The 20,426-nt window shown below is 46.8% G+C and overlaps 1 long non-coding RNA gene across 2 annotated transcripts in view; it reads right to left on the minus strand.

The window, feature by feature from the left end:
• Nucleotides 1-11,451: 11,451 nt before the first annotated feature.
• Nucleotides 11,452-20,426, minus strand: part of LOC138568935 (uncharacterized) — a 352,395-nt gene continuing 343,420 nt past the window's right edge. For both annotated transcript variants that reach the window (XR_011303015.1, XR_011303012.1), the window contains 2 exons: nt 12,690-12,852; nt 11,452-12,219 (listed from right to left, as the gene is read on the minus strand). This is a non-coding gene — a long non-coding RNA (uncharacterized lncRNA). The remainder of the gene's footprint in view (nt 12,220-12,689; nt 12,853-20,426) is intronic.

Below are 20,426 nucleotides of genomic sequence, written 5' to 3' on the forward strand. Positions count from 1 at the left end.
CGACGTGCCAGTGACCTACGCACCCTTTCAACCGTGAAGCCCTGAGATAGCGCTCCGGGTCTCATCTCTTGTAGCAGCAGATTCTCAACGTAGGACGTGGTGTCAGGCCCTTTCTCACCTTCCCCAGGCCCATTCTTCTGATGCTGTTGCAGCTGGATCTTCCTGCAGCGTCCTCAGCACGCTGTTCCAGGACTTTGTTCCTATGTATTTGCTCATGTACCATCGTTTTCAGAGCTTCAGGGCGGCTTTTGTGGTCGAGATCCATTCCTAGTTGTCCGTCACTCGCGCGGACAGCAATCTTACATCTTGTCGGAGGATGTTCACGTCAATCTTGACTTCATCAATTTTATACTCAACCGATGTGCATAATATTGCAATTGCGCCAGTACCTTATCTACTTGTATTCCCCTTTCAGCCCCAGAGGGAAGAGCTTTCTGGGCACCTTGGGGGCCAAATGAATCCATAATCGAGTTTTATTGGTGCGACTTTGCCTTAGATTCTGGCATGCTTTATGTCAGGCGGGCACCGCAGGTCACCAGTCACGCAGGGACGGCAAGTGTTAGGGCTTTAGATGGTACTTGGGAACTCAACAGCAACACAAATATTCGTTCACCTCTACATAGCAGCATAGAGGGAAGCCCAGGGGATGAGGACAAACCACTAGAGGGGTGTACGACTGCTCCAAACAATGACTCAGTGATTCATGTTCCCTCCCATAGGAGGGCGTAATTCCTCATTTACCCACGAATGGAAGGGGATAATACTGGACCAGTAGATGCTAGACACGGTTGCAAAGAATTGCTAGAAGCACCAAACATACTACCTGCATGCAACAGAAGATTGCTTTGAGATTATCAGGAACTCTAACAAAAGGAAATCGAGGGCCGATTTAAGACCGCCATCGAGGAAGTCCCTCCAAATCAGATAAACAAGGATATTCACTCTGCCTACTTCTTGGTACCCAAAAAAGGAAAGACAAAAAGGCCAGTGTTAGATCTGAGACCAGCAAACCAATATATGAAACCCCAAAAGATCAGAATAACCACTTTCCCTCCTCACAAGGGGGATATTCATGAGCACTCTAGACAGGAAAGAAGCATACTTTCATATGTCAGTGTTTCCCTCTCATAGCAGTTTCCTAAGATTCAAAATCGGAAAATATTATCAGTTCAAGGTGTTACCTTTTGGAATAGCGTCAGCACCTTCTGTGTTCACAAATGTGTTTGCGGTGGTAGCAGAGCATCTACGCAGGGAAAATATCCCAGTATACCCTTAACAGGGTAGCCACAGGAAAGTGGCCTGTACAACACTCACAGGACAGTGGACCTCCTTCTCAAGGTGAGGTTCACCATAAACGAGACAAAATCAAGCCTAGTACCATCTCAGAAAAAACTATTCCTAGGAGCTATTTTAGATACAAAACAGGCATTTGCTTATCCATCCGCAGAAAGAATCCAAGCATTCTTAAAAATAATACCGTTTCCAGAGAGATGTTAAGAATGCAGTAAGAAATATGATAAAAGTAGTAGGCATGATGGCAGCTACATAGTACTTCATGCACGCTTAAACATGAGAAAAATTCAACAGTGGCTATCACTACAATGGTCCGAAGTGTCAGGCCAGTGGGACGATCTAGTGGTAGTGACACAAGAATTTGTAAGTGCTCTGCATTGCTGGACAAAAGAAACCTCTTAAAAGACAGGCCCTTCAAACTATGAACAGTACAGGCTACAATCACATTGAATGCCTCACTTCTAGATTTGGGGCCCATTGTCAAGAGCTCACTTCACAAGGTACATGGACGCAAAAAGATACAAAGCACATTAACATGTTAGAGATGTAGGTAATAAAAATGGCACTCCTATTTTTTCCAGACAAGGCTATACAACAAGAGTGCATTGATCAATACAAACAATACCAGATCTATGGCATATATAAACAATCAGGGAGGGATACACTCTAAAACACTGTCAATTGTAGCACAGGAGATATAGCAGTGGTGCATCAATAAGAGAATGTATATACAAGCATAGCACATCTCCAGTGATCACAATCATCTAGCATACAGCCCAAGTAGGATTTTCCATCAAAAACACAAATGCAAATTAAACACAAACATACTCGAACAGATTTTAAAGATGTGGGAGGGCCAACAGTGCAATGTTTATATCATGTGGTGCTCTTGGAATGAGAGGTCTGATGAAACAGAGGAATGGTGTTGGTTATAGACTTTTATTAAATCATAAAAGACCTGGCCTATCTCTTACTAGAGGTGTTTTCCCTACCTCAAACACACTAAAACTCGGGCCAGTCAGGAAGTCTGTATAGTCCAAATGAAATGTTCTGTCCAAGTCAAACACCTATCCTATCCCTACCACTTAAACACAAAACTACTAAGTAAGAGTCTCGTCATAACCCAGGAAAATGACTCACTTCTCCTGAGTATAAGTCTTTCAAGTTCCAGGTTCCAGACATCAAAGGCTTAGGAGAACGTCTCCCTTCTCCTTTCTGACAGTTCACTCCCCTCAAGCTTTTCTTCAGGCTACTTTATCCTCAGCTTTCATAATAATTTGCTCAGTTCCCTTCAAGGGTTGTTCCTTCTTTCTACTTCCACGATGTTCTTGAACCTGCTCCCACTGGGATGAGTTAGAGGCTCCCTGAGCCCTCTCGGATTCTTCAACTCAACCAGTTTCACAAAATGGTTCACTATGCTTTCAGCTTCTGCTGGCACTTTCTCGTGGTTGCCCAGTTATTCTGATCTGGGTTAACTCAGTTAGAGTTCCTTTGTGAATGACTGATTCTTTCACTTTCGACTAAACGGGGAGTAGACTCTTGGGGTAACCCGGTGTTGACGGGAAAACAAAAGATAGATGAAACAATGAAGAGTGGTCAATGCCTGGATTTGCAGGTGCTTTTCAGTGTTTAGGGAGTTCCCATTGGGTGGGGAAACTAACTGTCGCGCCAGCATGTCTCAGCAGATCTTTAGGTGGGAATTTCCTGACGCCACTGAAGACCACTTCTCAGAGGTGCGGCTCAGTTTCAATGAAGACTCAATGATGCTACCGAAGACAACTTCCAAGAGGGTTTTGCAGTCTCAAGGGGGTCTCTTTACCGGTTTCGCCAAGGGTCACAGGTTTGCTCTTTTCAGCTTTTCTTCTGCTTCTCTCAGGCCAGCTCGACTTTGCGACCTACTATGCCGGTGGTCTCGGTGCAGTTGTTGAACCGCATAGTCCACCCACGACAGGTCACACCACCACCACAGTTCTGCTTACTGGTTCTGTAATCACCTCCACAGCTCCGGAGTAGGCTACGGTAGGCTGCTGCCGGCGCTGTTGTCAGACCGCACCGTCCACCCACGACGGGTCATGCCACCACCACAACTTCTCTCACTTTCAAGTATGCCAACTCCGAGCCGACTTGCAAGGTGCTTTCTACACGTCCCTCTCTTTGCTCCAGCGTCTTCATGCAGCTGCCTCATTGCAGCCTCCAATTGTCTGGTTTCTGACTCCCGGACTGATTCAACACCCAACTGGCATTTCTTTCTTCCACCTCCTGACTTTCAACAACTACTACTTCTCTGACGGTTGTTGCCGGCCTCCTGCCATGTTGCCAACTACCCTTTGTGTCTCCCCACACCACACCTTCTTCCTTCCTCTCTTATGGCTTGATCCTCTTTCTGTAGTCCAGAATCTTTCTAAATGTTCACAAAAGCCCAGTTTCAACCTTGCAGGCTCCTAGTCGGCTTCCCAGCTTGTTCACTGCTCCTTCCAGATGTTTCTCCCACTGTCCTTTCTCGCTGTTTGGTTTAAATAGCCAGGTTTCCCCTGGTGCAGCATTATCCCAAATGGCAATAGCTGGTTGAATAGTCCTTGTGCTTTGCGGAAACGTTCTTGAATTCTTCTTCATCCCAATATTTGTTATCAGGAGACTATCTGACTCGCTAATGTAGTACATAGTCTCCGATTTAACCACATGTAAGGAAGGCTGGAGTGAAGTTATTATTCTGTGGGATTGGGGTATTAAAGTGCCTTGTCCCAGAATCACATTCTTGTCCCCAGGAAGGCGATCCTCCCCATGAGGTCCTCCTGAATGTTACCACCCCTAGGGGGCCTATGATTTAGGGGCCTCACCACCCTAGCCTCATGGAAAGAGATGCCATCCAAAGGATCGTCACAATCAGCTCATCCCAAAACTTGAAATGCCAAATCCTTGCATCCAGGTACCTGCAAAAAGGGTTCCTATGGAACGTTCTATGGATGAGTTTGTCAGGGACATCGTCTTATGCTCCCCCATAAAATCCCCAAACCTCTACTTTCCAAAGTAGTGCCCAAGTTAATAAACAAGAGTCTAATTGCACCAGTGTGGGTAAGACAAATGAGGTATCCCCACCTTCTAAACAGTTTGACCACCATTCAAACTCTGACCAGTCCACAACCTATTAAAACAACAAAAGGGAACTTGTCAATGCTGCAACAAATTTAACAGCATGGCTCCTGAAGTCGTAGAATTTGGACACTTACACCTGCTAGCAAGATGTGTGGGTATATTGGGATGCTCATACTCGTCCAAGTCAAGATACCATATCAGGAGGGTGTGAAGATCATAAGGAGCATTACTGGAATGTTCATAATCACCCCTGTAAAGACAAAGTGTCACAAATACATGAAAAGAATGAGAATCATCACTGGAACGCTCATACTCATAGGTACGTAGGTAAGGAAACCAGTGGGGAGAGCTTCTATGTCTGCTCACTAATCCCCTATGCCATGAGTACCTTCAGAACGTTATAGCAACTGAAATACCAGCAGCCAGAGCACAGTGCCTTAGCCATGGTTACAACCAAATGAAGATTCAAAGGGAAAACAGCAACATTGAGATGGATGTCAAAGGCAAAGTTCACCTATGAAGACAGTTATATAAAGACTATTGACATGATGAACAATTAATGGCAATTAGATCAAGCTATACAATACATATGTGATGGCCCAGAGAAAGGAGAGACACAAACTATAACACTGAAGGAGTTACCCTGCTCGAAGAGGGGGGTCAAGGAAATAGGAGAACCGGGATGCTGGGTAAGACCACATATGCTTGTGTATGGCCAAGTATACACAGCAGAAGGATGGAAATAGGAAGTAGTAGGAAGCAAAACACACACCCTAGTAAAAGCACCAGTAAACACTGTACAAGGAGAAAACAAGTGCCTGAAAGAATGGGAAGGGAGCACCAAGTTGCTCACCTGGGTAGACAATGAAGTTGGACCAATGCCTATAATACCACTGAAGAAACCAGCATTATGTTACCAGAATGATGGTGCAGTAAAGGTTGGAGATAACACAGAGTGTAGGTACACAGAGAAGCATCCAGCAATGAAGGTTGGCATAGCAGTACTAATGGACCACTATTGGGCGTGTGGATCCAAGGCATACAAGAAGCTGCCACTCAACTGGGGAGGAGTTTGCTTGTTGGTGCACATCAATATGCCAGCACTGGTAGTGCCACAGAAGGATGTGAAGATAGACGACTTCCCTAAAATGGATACTAATAAGACAAAGAAAAGATCGGTAGAATTGGAAGAAAAGGGAAGAAAGAAACGGTCAGTAGAACAGAGTAGCCTGAAAAGAGACAACTATTTGTCATCAGAAGCATCACTAGACAATGTACCACCTGAGCATCGGTTCTTCTACAGGACAGAGATATTTTTCACTATGTTGTTTCAGCTGTCCAGACATATACAAACACAAAATGTTCGCAGATAACAAGATGGGAGCTGATGCAGACAAACTCTACAGTGAACGGCTTCAATGCGATAAAAGAATAGCTCTGAGCAGTAAGGTTAATGGCACTCCAAAACAGATAGGTTCTAGACCTTCTAACAGGACTGGAAGGAGGGGTTTGAGCCAAGATTGTGAGTTCCTATTGCACATTTGTGCCTGCAAATGACAGAGAGAACAGCACACTGACAGAAGCAGTGACATGGTTATCAAAGATGCACACCACGATGGAGGAGGAAGCTAAAGGGATGGGAAAGGACCAGCGCTGGTTGTCCTATAGGTGGTCTTGGATGCCATCATGGCTAGCAGACAGACTAAAGATACTAATAGGAGCACTGATATTCGTACTAGTGGGACTATGTGTGGTCAAGATCTGCATTACACAATGTCACAAAACCACTAACAAGACAATAGGGATGAAGGTGTTAGTGGATGTGAACATGGAAGAAGATAAAGACAATGTAGTAGAAGAAAGAAATAACCTGAGAGCAAGGATAAAGGCGTGTCCACTGTTCCCGACTGAGATGATGACATTCAGCAATCCATTCGACAATAACAGATACTGGGGAAATAGGCATGGTGCAACCTGGAGGGAGACTGGAGCTAAAGGACATGGCGTTTCGATGACCATGCAAATTAGTACGGACATCTTGGAGGAGTAATGAAGATATGGCTACCAAAAGCAAGAGTGACAAAGTATGGAGGTTTGGTCGACATGTCGACCAGATTGGGGACTGAAGAGAGGGTCCCTGGAATGCCCCTCCTCGCCCCCATGAACATGACAGCCCGAAGAGTATAAAATGCATGAAGTCGCTCACTATTCGGACAGCCCTCAAGAGGGCCAGTAAAACGAGCAGCACATTCCAAACCTAAAACACAATGGACCATCTGCAGAAAAACAGAATAAATCTTCATAAATTGCAGACCAGAAGAGCTCCATTTTATGGTACTCAACCACGTGATGCGGCCAAGCTAGACAATGGTTATTCACCCACGGTGGGAAGACAACCAGTTCTCAGCAACACAGACATGAAGTGAAACATGAACAAGTCAACAACGTTGCAACGTGGAGAGCACTCAACAGGCAAAAGTGGTACTGCTAACAGATACATTGGGAGCACAAAGGGCCTGATTCACAGAAGTCTTTTATAATGGTGAAATCCCATAGGAAAATGCCCTGTCAATAAGGCCCATAGTCATTCTCATCACCTTGAAGAGGTGCACAGAGCGCTGAGAACAGAGCTGGGTCCCAGGCCTGGGGAGACCAGTTCCAGCCAATCAAGGGATAGAAATCCAGGGGTGGATGGCAGGGGGCAAGGGCCAATGGTAACCCTGTTACAATGTGATAGTTTCTTGGGTAAGGGGCAGGCCAGCCACTGGACATGTGAGGGCCAACTGAGTAAGATCCATAGGGGTAATCTATACTGTATACCACTCCAAACATCCTACCAAAAAGTGGGATAGGTTTTTCAGGGAGGGGCCCATGTTGTGATGACACTGCCACAGAAATGGTTGACACAGGTTTGGGAGCAGTGACTGTGGAGATTTTTTAATGTCCTGTATGATCCCTGTTGGTTTTTGTAATAAATGACAGTCTAACTTGCCCATGGCTGAGTCCTCCGTTTGTTCTGAGGATAGGGTTGTTGGGCCCTTGGGAGCCTAACGGGTAAACTCGCAATAACCCCCAGACCTCTGGCATAGCAGACCTCACCAACACTATTGTAGGAGACAGGGAACAAGAACTTATAACAGCGACTACAGCAAAATGAAGCAATAAACCAGGAAAGCGAACAATAACCCAGAACACAGAAAATCATCCCCAACACAGAACAATAACCCAGAGCACTATTATAGGATACAGGGAACAAGAACTCGAAACAGTGACCATAGACGTGTGCAGTAATAACCCAGAACACTGAAAATCACCGCAGTGCAGAAAAATAACCCAGAGCACTGACTATTATAGGAGACAGGAAACAAGAACTTGGAACAGTGACCATAGCAGGACGCAGCAATAACCCAGAACACTGAAAACCACCCCCAGCACATAACAATAACCCAGAACACTGAAAACCACCCCCAGCACATAACAATAACCCAGAACAGCGAACAATAACCCAGAGCACTGAAAATAACCCCTAACACAGAACAATAACCCAGAGCACTATTATAGGAAACACAGAAGTAAAATGCAGAATGTGGGGCTACCTAGAGCACAGAACGATAATCCAGAACAGAGAACACCAAATACATCAGGGCACAGAGCAATAGCACAGCACGCCGAATAATAACCCAGAACATCAAATATTGCAGAGCACACAACAATAATCCAAAAGACCGACTTTTGCATGCCACCGAAAAATAAATAACTCCCAGAACACTGAACACTGCCGACTGAAGAACAGCCCATGAGAAGGCAGGGAGGGGGCGTACATACTGGTTCTTCCCCGGGCCGGACCCTCCACGCCCACCAGTGAGTATGTCGCACTGGCAGAGGTACAGTGACACGCACCACCGGGAAAGTGGCTGAACCGTGCCCCGCAGCACGCTGTGCAGCCCTCTCTAGGACGTCACAGACAGGTGGGTCAAAGGCACAAGGGGCACAGAGGCCACCAGAAGAGAGTTGCTGCCCCCGGAGAGACCACCTCAATCACCTGGGACAGGAGCAAACACCACTAGATGGGACACAATAGCAAGTTAATTCAAGGCTACTATGAAGAAATTCAAGATTGAAGCATTGCCCCGGACTATCAGGGACTACCTGCCAGATGTATATTTGCGATTGTGTGTTACAGTAACAGGCTTTGAGAGGGATTGACCAAGGGCAGACATTGATGGGAACGTGAGAGAGAGCCTGGTCATTGGCCAGAGCAGGTGCAGGGTTTTGACATAGTAGAGGAAGGTGTGAGGGGGTCATGCCTGGAACAGGACATATGTGTGGGTGTCTGTCTTTTCAGAGACAGGTCCAATGGGCGGAGGGGGCTGAGAAGGGAACAGTTGTGTGGGTGTCTGATCCGGGATAAGGGGATGTGTGAGAGGGTCTGGCACAGGAAAAGGGTAGGTGAGAGAGGCCTCAATTCAGAAAAGAAACAAAATATCTGGATAGTTCTGACCTGGGGTAAAAGCTGACGTGAGAGAGCAGGGCCAGAAAGAAGGCAGGGGTGAGAGTATCAGACCCAGGAGTACACTGCCAGCTGCGCGAGGTGCGGCCTGCTAGCAGGAGGAGGTCAGATGTGTGGTGGTAGCCAGGGTATGGCCAAGCAGAGGGGCGCCACAAACAGGACAGAGGCGGGGCGCCAGTGCTGTGATGGGCCTACCCGTAAGCAGAAGCGGGCCAGACACAGGATTGAAGCAGATCAGGTGCCCAGAGGTCTAGTACATAGTCATTGGTCAGCTCAACTCTCAGGTGTGGCGAGGGCTGAAACGGGACACATCGGAAGTCTGAGCTCCAACCCCATGCCCCTGGCTCTTTAAAAATCCCGGGCCCCACCCAGCCCCAGTTAGTCCGACCTGCACGGAGAGTGAAGAGGTGAGTGGCCAGGCATTCGCCACCTTCCCTCTCTAAATATGCCTGTCTCCAGGTTACACCTGTCCTGGCATAGACATGGATAGCAAATTGGTGAGCAAGTCCATCTGCACCTATTCCTTGAGGCAGCAAAGACCACTGCAGTACCGCCACTCCCCACGGTATAGGATCGTACCAGCCGAAACCCGGGTTTGCCTTGTTGTACCCTCCGTCTCCAGTGTACGAATCAACCCTTCCTGGCTGTAATGGGGGTCCCCCCACACTGCAATGCTACTCCAGGGTGAATGTATCTGAAGTGCGTTGGTGCTAGGCCAGTAAAGGGGGAGGAGGTGCAGAAGGGGGTTTGTGGAAGACATAGATGTACAGACCGTGCTCCAGAAATGGAAAGGAGGGTGGGAGGATACAGTGAATCTCCTGGGCCCGGGGGTGCAGAGGGTTATTGGGGCTTCCTGTGAGAGGGGGATCTGTTTCCGAGGTCAGGGCCAGGAGGATAGCTGTGGGGCAGCAAGACCGCGCAGAGCAACTTATTTTCGAATCCCGTTGCCGCGCCTAGAGACTGGTCCTTGCTTTATAAAAGACGAACTCATCACTAGACACCTATTCTATCTACATACTGTGCAATACAATATCATTTTGGAGCACACAAAAGCTGTGTTCTGTGGCGCACGGTGCTATATATCGGTGTAGTTTGCCAGTGCACAGAATCAAGGGTCTCCAGACAAGAGCACTATACTGCTGTGTCCACAGTGGAAGCAAGATTCTTCTGCAATGGTACCGTTATTAACTCATTTGGGAATTCTCAGAACCAGGGCTGACTGCACCAGATGACAATCTCGGACTTCCATTTCTCCAGGTATGACATACTGGAACTAGCAGTGTTTGGTTCCGTTGGTTTAATCTAATGGGCTACTAAGTAATGGTCTGGAATGGGGTGTCCCTAGTGACACAGTATCACTTGGGAACCTTAAGCAGGGGGGCCCAGTATGGGGGTTATGTCACTGTGTAATTCGGTAGCGCACCAAAGCAGGCTTCATGGACTGCATAAGGATTGCAATTTGGGAGGGCACTGAACCACCATCCCACAGGCACTGCCTAAGGCAAAAAGGAAAATCTTCCTGGAATCATTGTGGAGTCATTCGGTGACTCCGTCCTAGAGTCATGCATGGCTAGTTCAGGGAGATCATGCAAATCCTACCTGAAGTATGTGTATAGGGCCAAATATTTAAATGAGATGACTCATGTGTTATCACAAAAACGACTCCACAGTGAGTTCTGATTACTTCCAGTAATGTTCTTGTATTACTCCAGGATGACCCCATGACAACTTCAGGATGGGTAGGGATTACTCCAGGATGACTTCATGACAACTTCAGCATGGGTGGGGATTGCTCCAGGATGACCCAAATGACTTCAGGATGGTTGGGGGGATTAGTCCAGGGGGACCCCATGACAACTTCAGGATGGGTGGGGGATTACTCCAGGATTACCCTGTGACAACTTCAGGATGGGTGGGGGGATTACTCCTGGATGACCCCGTGACAACTTTAGGATGGGTTTGGAATTGTGAACGATTATTGCAGACAACTTCAGGAGGAGTTATTTCATTTTGCTTCTAAATGATTTAGGAAAAAGGTTTTGATTCCTTGTGTATACGACAGATGGTATTACTATCAGGTGAGACTAGTTAGACTTATGGACATTGTACTGGAAAACCTCAAGGGAATTTGCAGCCATCACTTTCCATCTTTGCTAGAGCACTCAAATGTCATTAACTAAGGTTTGCCGATTTAGTACACAAAACTACAAATCCACCCCACAATGTCACGAACCAACCTGTAAACTCCCTCATTTCAGTTCTCACCTCTAGCTAACATGGCATCACACCCAACAAACTCCCACAGTTACAAATCATTACATTAAAATACACACTTTCAGTGACCTAAACAGAATCCGTTAAAGTTCTACCAGCATGACAGACTGCCGATCACTTCACCCAATATCACTATGAGCAGCTAGCAATTAGTGTGAGCATTCACCACACCCAAGAAAACACTATCTGACGCCCCCCAAAGAAATCAGTACCAAAACATGAACCATTTACAGGTGGGCACCAACCTACAAATTTACCACATCAGCTATAAAGTTCTACACACAAGAGCCCTTGCATCTTCAGTTTCACAGAGCAGCGTGTTAGCTACAATTACGTTGTCAATTAGTAGCAGGAGCTGACATAGCAACCAAACTCGGTTGTGGGGATGTTCCAAATCCATTGTTTTTAAAGACTGTAATCTGAATGATTGAGCAGGTGTGTGGGAACGTGTAGATATCACTTCACTGTCCAAACAGGCATGGCAGTCATACTGTAACAAGGACACACTGTTGAGAAGACGTGGTAATAGAGTTGAGCTTGTCAAATTAGTTCTGTCCAACAAAACATTTGTAGCAGACAATTGACTGTTACTTTATTGTCCAATATTCTGTAGTTGTTGCGCATACATCTTTGGGAACTGCAACATTACACAGAGACATCTTCCAATTTACTGCTGTGTCTTTCAATTGTCCAGGTGAAGTAACAGAGGCGGGCTCTGAGGAAGGAATGTAGGAGGAATGAAGAACACTAGCCATCCCTGCCAAAAGACTTAGGTTTTCCAACTTTTGTGAACAGCCATTAATAAGTTTGGGAATAGTCAGATTCCACCCATCAGCTTTTACAATATAATACTCTTGTTCTTTTCACTGCATCATCTTCTTGTAGTTCACACAACACTCTTTAGGTTTTTCAGCACTTCCCAGATTCAGCCAGTAGCTGCTTTTTCTCCTCTGCCTTTCTTTTTAAGGCCTCAATTAGTCCCTCTGCATCACAATAGGTTTTCATTATTTCGTCAAATGTATTCTGTGTCTTAATAAACTGTTTCTTGGCTGTGGGTATGAAGAAGGCAAGTTGAAACTTCAAAATGTGACTATCATAATGTGACTATCAATACAACAAACTTTTTGCTTATGCTGTACACTGGGGTAAGTGACTCCCCCTTAAGCGTGATCCGATCCCTTGGACTTTTGCTTATTCTTGCGTTCCTTGGCACTTTCCCTCCCCTCCCCATGCAGCTACCCACAACTTAGTCTAGCTGCACACATACTCTGAACTGGACTACGGTCCCCAAGGGCGTTGAATCTGTAGCGCGTTGTCAATAACTTAAGAGAAATCACGTAGACCATCTATACTTTAGAGAGTTACTCAAGAGGAAAGAGATGCTGTCAAAGAGTGGTGGGCATTGTACAGCACGTATCTGTATGTGTGAAAAAAGCGAATGGCTCAGCGTAGGGACATCAGATGTACCCTCCTCCCCCAAACATCAAATAGATGAACAAATAAAAAATACATTGCTTACCTGCCGGCTAGAAAAGCACTACTGCCTTGAAATCTTTTTCTTCACGTATTTCTCTTCTACCCGCTATCAGCCATTTACAATTAACTTCACCAGGAATTGCCAAAGGCGCAAATTCAGAATCGAAGGAAAGCACATTAAAGAGTGCCATGATTTGAGTTATTGCCTAAAAGAAGAAATTTAAAAAAAGTAAATTTAGTATGCTCCAAGTATTTGTGAACCACGTTCTACCCAAAACCATTAGTTTATAGTGGGCTTGCTATGGATGTTCCTGCCTGAGGTGTCCCGATTTGTGAGTGAAGCGCTTCTTGGAGCGTGGTAACCTCCTCCAAGACTTTCACCCATTGTGGCTTCAACTAGTTGCATCTGCTCGCTAATAAAATTAGAGGTGGGTGTTCGGGAGAGGTAATACATTCTTAACTGCAGAGCTCATCTACCTAAAATGCTGCAGAGTCATTTTATATGTGTCCTTTAAATGACAAGCACCTGTTTCAGTTTCTTAAAATGTATATATCAACTTTAGAGAGTTCATGTACCGGAAATGTTAGAGACTGAAAATAGGAGGGCATGCAGGGATAGAACCCGGTATATAGGGACAGAACCCATAACCAAAATGATCTTTACTGGGGGGAACAAAAAGTAATTATTACACCTTAAGGCTTGGTGTGCTTTACAAAAAAACAAATCAGCAGGCAGACCTTTGCTAATATGAGCCAGTCACTATCCTCCAAAAGGGTCAGAAGTCCACCCCTCCCCCCAGAAGACGTAAATTATGCAAATTATGTACTACAGCTGAACTAGTGCATCGCTCATGAGCAGTGGAAAGATCCTGCAAAAAAGGAAAAGCCATTGGTAAATTTTGCAGAGGCATGGTTACTCACACACGCGCCAAGGCCTGATACATGTAGATAGATTATTAGAGGGTCGGTGCACCTATCTGAGGAAGGCATGGACATATATATGTGGAACATTGTGGAGGCATTGGAGCAGCAACAGTGTTAAAGCCAGAGAGGGGCAGCCAGTAGGAGCATTTATCCCCTACTTGGCGACTGTTTGGAAGCGATCAGACTGATCAGTAGAACAGTCATTGCGTGGAACTAGAAATGGGAAGGGAAGGAATCGCCCCACCCACGAAAAGGGGGCCTCTGTATGCTGAACTGCGGCATTGGGGGGGCTTGAAGGATTATGGTGACTGTTTTTAATAGAAAATATAAGCATTTGTGGCAGACGGGCGGGTAACTATATATTTACTCAATGGGGGACTCAGCATAAAAATGCTTCAAGACCACTGCCTTAAGGGAATAAAGTGACTTCCCCCTTTCAAATAGCAAAGCAATTAACAGCACTCCTTTCACGCCCATTTCAGAAAAATCCTGCTACTACGCCAGTCCTCTGATACACAAGGCTGCTGAAAAATTAGGAAAAGCACGAAAATAGCTCCAAGCTCCACAACTTCTAACGAGAATGAACTGGTCCGATCATCAGAGACAAAAAACTAAAAAAACATCACCATGACAAGCATTCACCACAGATCATCATTAACAACGATCAAAAAAGATATTTTCTAAAATGTATGACAGTGATCACTAGCCCTAGTAAGCATTCAATAAAGTTTTCAAGCAAACTATCTTCAATTAACTGCTTTGGGGAAATTGTTGGAAAACACAAACAGCATTGAAGGGGCAATAAAAAACCTTCCAGGAACTTCATCAACCTATATAGAGAATGTGACATAAGTATAAATAGGACATGCAGTAATCCTGAGTCCCTGAAGCTTACATTTGTATATATTAAATCATGTAGCGATTTTCCCAAAGTGTTGAACAAAAACTAAACGTAGATGGAGGAGAGGACGAGTCATGGAGGGAATTAGAATACTGTCCCCCGCGCATAAAGGCTGGCACAACTAGCTCTACTGTGAACTGAAAAGGCAACAGAAAGCGGGGGTAAACAAGCCCTATATATGTTCTTTCAAATAAATGGCGTGAAAGCAATACAACAGAGCTGCCTCACGGGTATAGCATCCGTAATTTTCAGAAGTTATATTCAAAAGTATTACAATATAAAATGACAGTCTTTGAATGCCAGGCAGTTTGCTTTTTATGGGGGGCAGCTTTACAAAACCACTTTAGGGGTGCTTCGAGAGTACCTGTCCTGTACACTTTTCACATCACACAAATTTCAAACCGGTGCACATACACAATCTTCCCCAGCTTGAACGAGGAGGGGGTGGGGGGGAGTGCAAGACTCTCTTTTAATGCAGATTCAGTTGCTGGACAATTAATGGATGGTACTTTATTTTAGTTGGCTGGTGGTCAATGACTTAGGTGAAAGCACGATCAGGTTGCAATCATTGTTTTTTTTATAACACACTTTATTAGTTTGATCGAGTGCATATAACAAATAGGTGAGGTAAGAATAGGCAGTTATCTCAATTGTTCATACAATCATAGTGCAGCCGGGGCAGCCAAAGACGGAGGGGGTGGGGGAACAGTGAGAAAGGAAAAGAGAAAAAAAAAGGGGGGGCACAGAGCAATGGGGTTCATTGATTGTCCATCCATTTTCCCCAGACTTTTTCAAATTTGCTGGGACACCCTGTTGCTGTGTAGATTCGTCTCTCCAGGGAGGCGCACCTGGTGACATTGTTCGCCCATCGAGTTAGGCTTAATGCCACATCTGACCCCCAGTTCATAGCAACCACTCTTTTACCTGCCCCCACTGCTACTGCCACAAACAATTTTTCATACCTATTGAAACTAATTTCTCCCCATATTACCAGCAATATCAGTTTTGGGTCTAGCGGTACATGCAATCCCACCGTCTCCGATATTATGCGCGTACATCCCCCCCAGAAAGTCTGTACCACATCACATTCCAAGACTGTATGGAAGAAGGTTCCTTTTGCGTGCTTACATCTAAGACAGGATTCCATAGCCACCCCCCACCCCCATTTAGCACCATGGTGCGGGAATAGTAGGATCGATGCAGTACCTTGAGCTGGATCCGGCAGAATTTCGCATCTATGCTAATCTCACACGGAAACATCAACGCTTCCACCCATTCCTCCTGTGCCAGCTCCCCCATGTCCCTCTTCCATCTTTGCTTCAGTGCGATTAGTTCTTGAGTGCCAAAGGAGTTAAGGATCTGATACAGCGTGGAGGTAACCCTGGAGGGGATGCGTTCCACAAGGACGTTGGTCTCCAAAGGGGAACAGGGCGGGACTTCACCCAAGTCCACAAATTGAGCGCTTAAGGCGTGTACTAGTTGCCTGTACCCGAAGTGTTCACTTGGCCTCAGGTCGAAACGCTCTCTAAGAGTGTCAAACTCGACCACGCGTCCCCATCTTTTGGATTTCCGAGAGATACGCATTATGCCATAGGGGTTGAGCCAGTGTGGGCCGAGAGCCCCAGCCAATGTGTTTATGTGCTTCCTCCCATATATATCGAACATGTAATGACATACGCAGGGTTTCGGGTAGGGTATCTCGGGAAGCGTATAGGACCTGGAGAGGGGATCTTGGATGCATAACTGCTAGTTCCCTCTTGATATGGGGACGCTCCGTGTTCCCATGTAGCCAATCATTTACTGCCACTGTCTGTGCCGCTAGATAATATGTGCAAATACATGGATGTCGAATTCCCCCCTCCCAGATGGAGCATTGTAGTTTTTTAAGAGCTATTCTGGGTTGTTTCCCCTTCCAAAGGAGTGCTCGTATATGCCTGCCTATAGCTATGAAGGTATCTGAGGGGATGGGCAATGGAGCGCACTGTAGGACATACAACAGTCTCGGAAGTGATAACATTTTGAATAGCGCGGCCCTGCCCATCAAAGACAGTGGTAAAGATTGCCAATGGGGGATGTCTGCTGCGAGCACATCAAGGGCTGGCTGCAAGTTCAGTTGGAGATAATACTCCAGGGAGGGACTGATTTGTATACATAGATATTTAAAACTGTGGATTGAACCGTGTACGGACAGGGGTCGGGAATCGTGTCCGCTCTGCCCTGAATTGGAAAGAACACAGTTTTTTGGGTGTTTACTTTAAGGCTGGAATATCGTTGGTAGTCCGCAAGAATTTGAGGCACCACCGGGCAAGAGGACATCGGTTTGCTGAGGTAAAGAAGGAGATCGTCAGCAAATAATGAAACCCGGTCTTTTCCACCCCAGGGCCATACGAATCCCGACCACTGCTCATCTTCGCAGAGCCTAATCGAGAGCGGTTCTATAGCGAGAAGGAACAACTGGGGAGAGAAGGGACAGCCCTGTCTGGTCCCACGCCTTAGTGGAAATATTTTAGACCGTCTACCATTCACCCAAACTCTTGCAACGGGAGATGCATAGAGAAGCTAGGTCCACGAAAGAAAGCCCTGCCCGAAGTTCATTCATTCTAAGATGTCCCACAGAGCGTCCCACCCCACTGAGTCGAACGCTTTTTCAAAATCAACCGCCAGCAGGGCAAGCGAGTCAGAGATAACAGGGGCACCATCCAGAGCGAGCTGGAGCCTGCGTAGATTCATGCGGGTGGATTTATCGGGCATGAATCCGCATTGGTCGGGGTGGACTAGGGACTCTATCACTCTTAGTAGTCTGTTAGCTAGGGCCCGGGCTAAAATGTTCACTTCCCCGTTGATAAGTGAGATGGGCCTGTATGAGGCACATTGCTCTGGGGGTCGACCCTATTTGGACAGTGTAAAGACACCGGAGGGGGGTGTCTGTACTTCCGCTCTCTATATGGTAGAGGAGAGGCGCAGAGGATCCCAGCCAAGATTCTCTATTGTGGTAGCAATGGACGAGCAATCAAGGCCTAGCTTCTCAGGAGGTGATGCGGGCTGGTTCTTAAGTACAGTGTAGTCCCCAAGCACCCACAAAGGAATGTACGCACACTGTATCGGTTAAAACACAGTATTTATATAATTAATATTCAAAGGTATTTGCAATATCACGATAACGCACTGTGTCCTCGGAAAATCAACAATGGTAAATATGTACAGTTCTAAAGTGGTACTACAACGATTATTAGATCTCATTAAAGTGCATCAACTATTTGGTCAAAATGTCACACAGATCAATAAAGAGGAAACCAGCAGTAGAGAGAGGAAGGAAAGAAGGATGGTTGAACAATTGGCAGAGTGCTGGTCACTACCGTTAAACAAAGCTTTGTGTGGAGATCCCCCCACCTGGGCAACCTGTAGAATAAAGATACAAGCCCAGTCCATATATTGTTCATGCTAGACTTCCTAATAGTTCTGCAACCCCAAAGTACCTGGCGTTGTAGCTTTCCTCGTCAGGGAATCAACGGCCCTTCTTGAGTGCCCTCCCTTTAAGGCAGGAATCACGGGTTGTCGAACGTCCGACGGAGAACAGGGTGAGCTACGGCGGTGAAATGGCAGCTTCATTCCTAGCGGTGCTCGTTGACAGGGAAGCGTAAACGTCCTGCAAGGAAGAGGCGTGCGGAGCACCTTGATGTTGATAGTTCTGGACCGCAAATAGTTTGAAGAACTGTGGCCCAGCAAGGGCATTGAGTCGTCGGCGTCTTTGTGGTCTTTGAGTGGCGGGAAACCCACCGGCGGATACTCCTCGGCGCGTCGACGGTCAGGCCTTCTCCAGCAGGATACAGGGGCGACGATGCAGACAAGAGCGTCCTTGGATCAATGAAGTTCATAGGCAAACAGGAGCACGCGGCTCCAGTCGGCGACAACAGTCGTCGACGGTGGCGGACAATAGTCCTATAGTCCGGGCGCTTCTCCTTGTGATTCTGCAGTGGTCCCCTTCTCGGGTCGGCAGCCTGTCGAAGGTCTGTCTACCAAGGAGCTTTGGCAAAGATCTGCTGGTGCACAATGGTCCCTCGTAGCTCGGGAAGAGGGCGCCTTACCAGGTCCTCTCTGGGTCAGTCCTTGGAGGCACAGCAGCTTTCAGATTGTGAAGGAGAGCAACAGCAATTCTTCTCATCCAGCAGGGCTTCAAGGTCAAGCTTCAGTTACTCCAGTTACTCGTCGTAGTGGACTTCAGCTTAAGAACACGATTCCTAGCAGTGAGAGGTCCCCAGATATACTGTTGATCTCCCATTCATTCCGCTGGATCACACTCAAGCATCCAATCACGACTAAGGGCATGCATGCAGGCAGGCAGCCAATCAGGCACACAGTGCATTCAGGCCATTCACTTCTCTCCAGACACTCACAACAAGTTATGTGTATTGGGACAAGTACCGAGCCATTCAACACTCCATACTGCATTCATACCAGTTTCGGGCAGGGCTGTCTCAGTCATTGTGTCAAACACCAGATACTAGACACCCACAACATAGAATGCGTATTCGTCACAGACTCTATTCACCCAGGTCCCACCCACAGGCGTTCCCACAGCATATGGTCGTTGAGAAGGCTCCAGCCAGTCTGGTCGGCACTTCCCCACACTACCATATATGGAACTTCTACCCAACAGGCAGTCAGTGGGAAGGGACAGAGGCAGGGCTTCCCGCGACTTCAGGAAGATCAAGGTAACAGGTGATGGAAGGCAAGAGGCCAGGGGGGCCATTTTGTCTCCATTAGGAATCTACCGATTCCAATGACAGGGTCTGGGCATCCAAAAATGGAGGACGCTCAGGGCACTAGTCATTTCTGCACGGAGCTGCCACCAGCCCATACCCTGCTCTGTGGGTCACACACAGGTGCCCAAAAACATACACTAGGGGTACAGGGCTGCACCCCTACCCATGGTCCCATAAGGGTATCCCATGGGTCTGTTCACCAAACCAAAAGAGAGAGCTGCACCGCCAGGAGTCCCACATGAACTCCTGCATGGAAAACACAACAGAACACACAATAAAAAGCAGTAAAGGACAAGGATATGGAGGCCCTGTCCCTCCGATGCATTTCCAGCATCACAGGCAGTACCACTATGCAAGACTCCCTAAGGTCCGAGGGAAAGGCACCCACATCTCTACACCGGAGGAACATACGGTGCATATGCGTGATTTGTAAACCGCCAATGCGCTTCCAAGTTTCCACTGGGAACCCGTTGGGTCCCGGAGTTTTCTCGGGTTGGAGCTGCATGAGCAACGACTGCACTTATTCCTCCGTCAGCTCCAGGTCAAGAGCTTCTGTTGCGTGGTGAGGCGCTGAAGTACAACCGAGTCTAGGAAGTTTTGGATGACCAATCACAGAACTCCCACTCGGTGGGGAATATAGGCGCTCATAATAGGTGGCAAAGGCCTCCGCTATATTGGAATCTTCCATCACCTGCTCCCCATTTGGCAATTGAATCATTCAAACCCACCCTTTACGTTGTTCCTTTCTCTCCAGCCAGGCCAAAGTTTTCCCCGCCTTGTCCCCCCGTTCATAAATCTGGCTCTGGGTCGACCAGTGGGCAGTCCGAGCGTTATCCAGGGCCAAGTTTCTTAAGGTTTCCTGTGCAGTTTCAAGGGCCTCCTGCAGGGCCTCCGTACCTACTTCTAAGAAATGAGCCTCCAGGTCGGCCACCCTTCCCTCCGCCTCCATGAGCTCCTGTTTGTGATTCCGCCTATGGGCGGTCACCAGAGAGATAGCCTCTCCCCGTAAAACCGATTTATATGCTTCCCAGTTCGTAATAGGACAGTCCACCGTGCCTACGTTAAGTTCAAAATATTCATTAGACTTATTCGTCAGCCCTTCTGCTATTTCCGGGAGCCCCAAGTAATAGGAGTTCAGCCACCAAGTGACGTCTGATTTCTGATGACTGCTCTTCAGGGTCACTAATAGGGG

The sequence above is a fragment of the Ambystoma mexicanum genome, chromosome 1p, assembly GCF_040938575.1.
Source record: "Ambystoma mexicanum isolate Mex_15411 chromosome 1p, UKY_AmexF1_1, whole genome shotgun sequence".
Lineage (NCBI taxonomy): Eukaryota > Metazoa > Chordata > Amphibia > Caudata > Ambystomatidae > Ambystoma > Ambystoma mexicanum.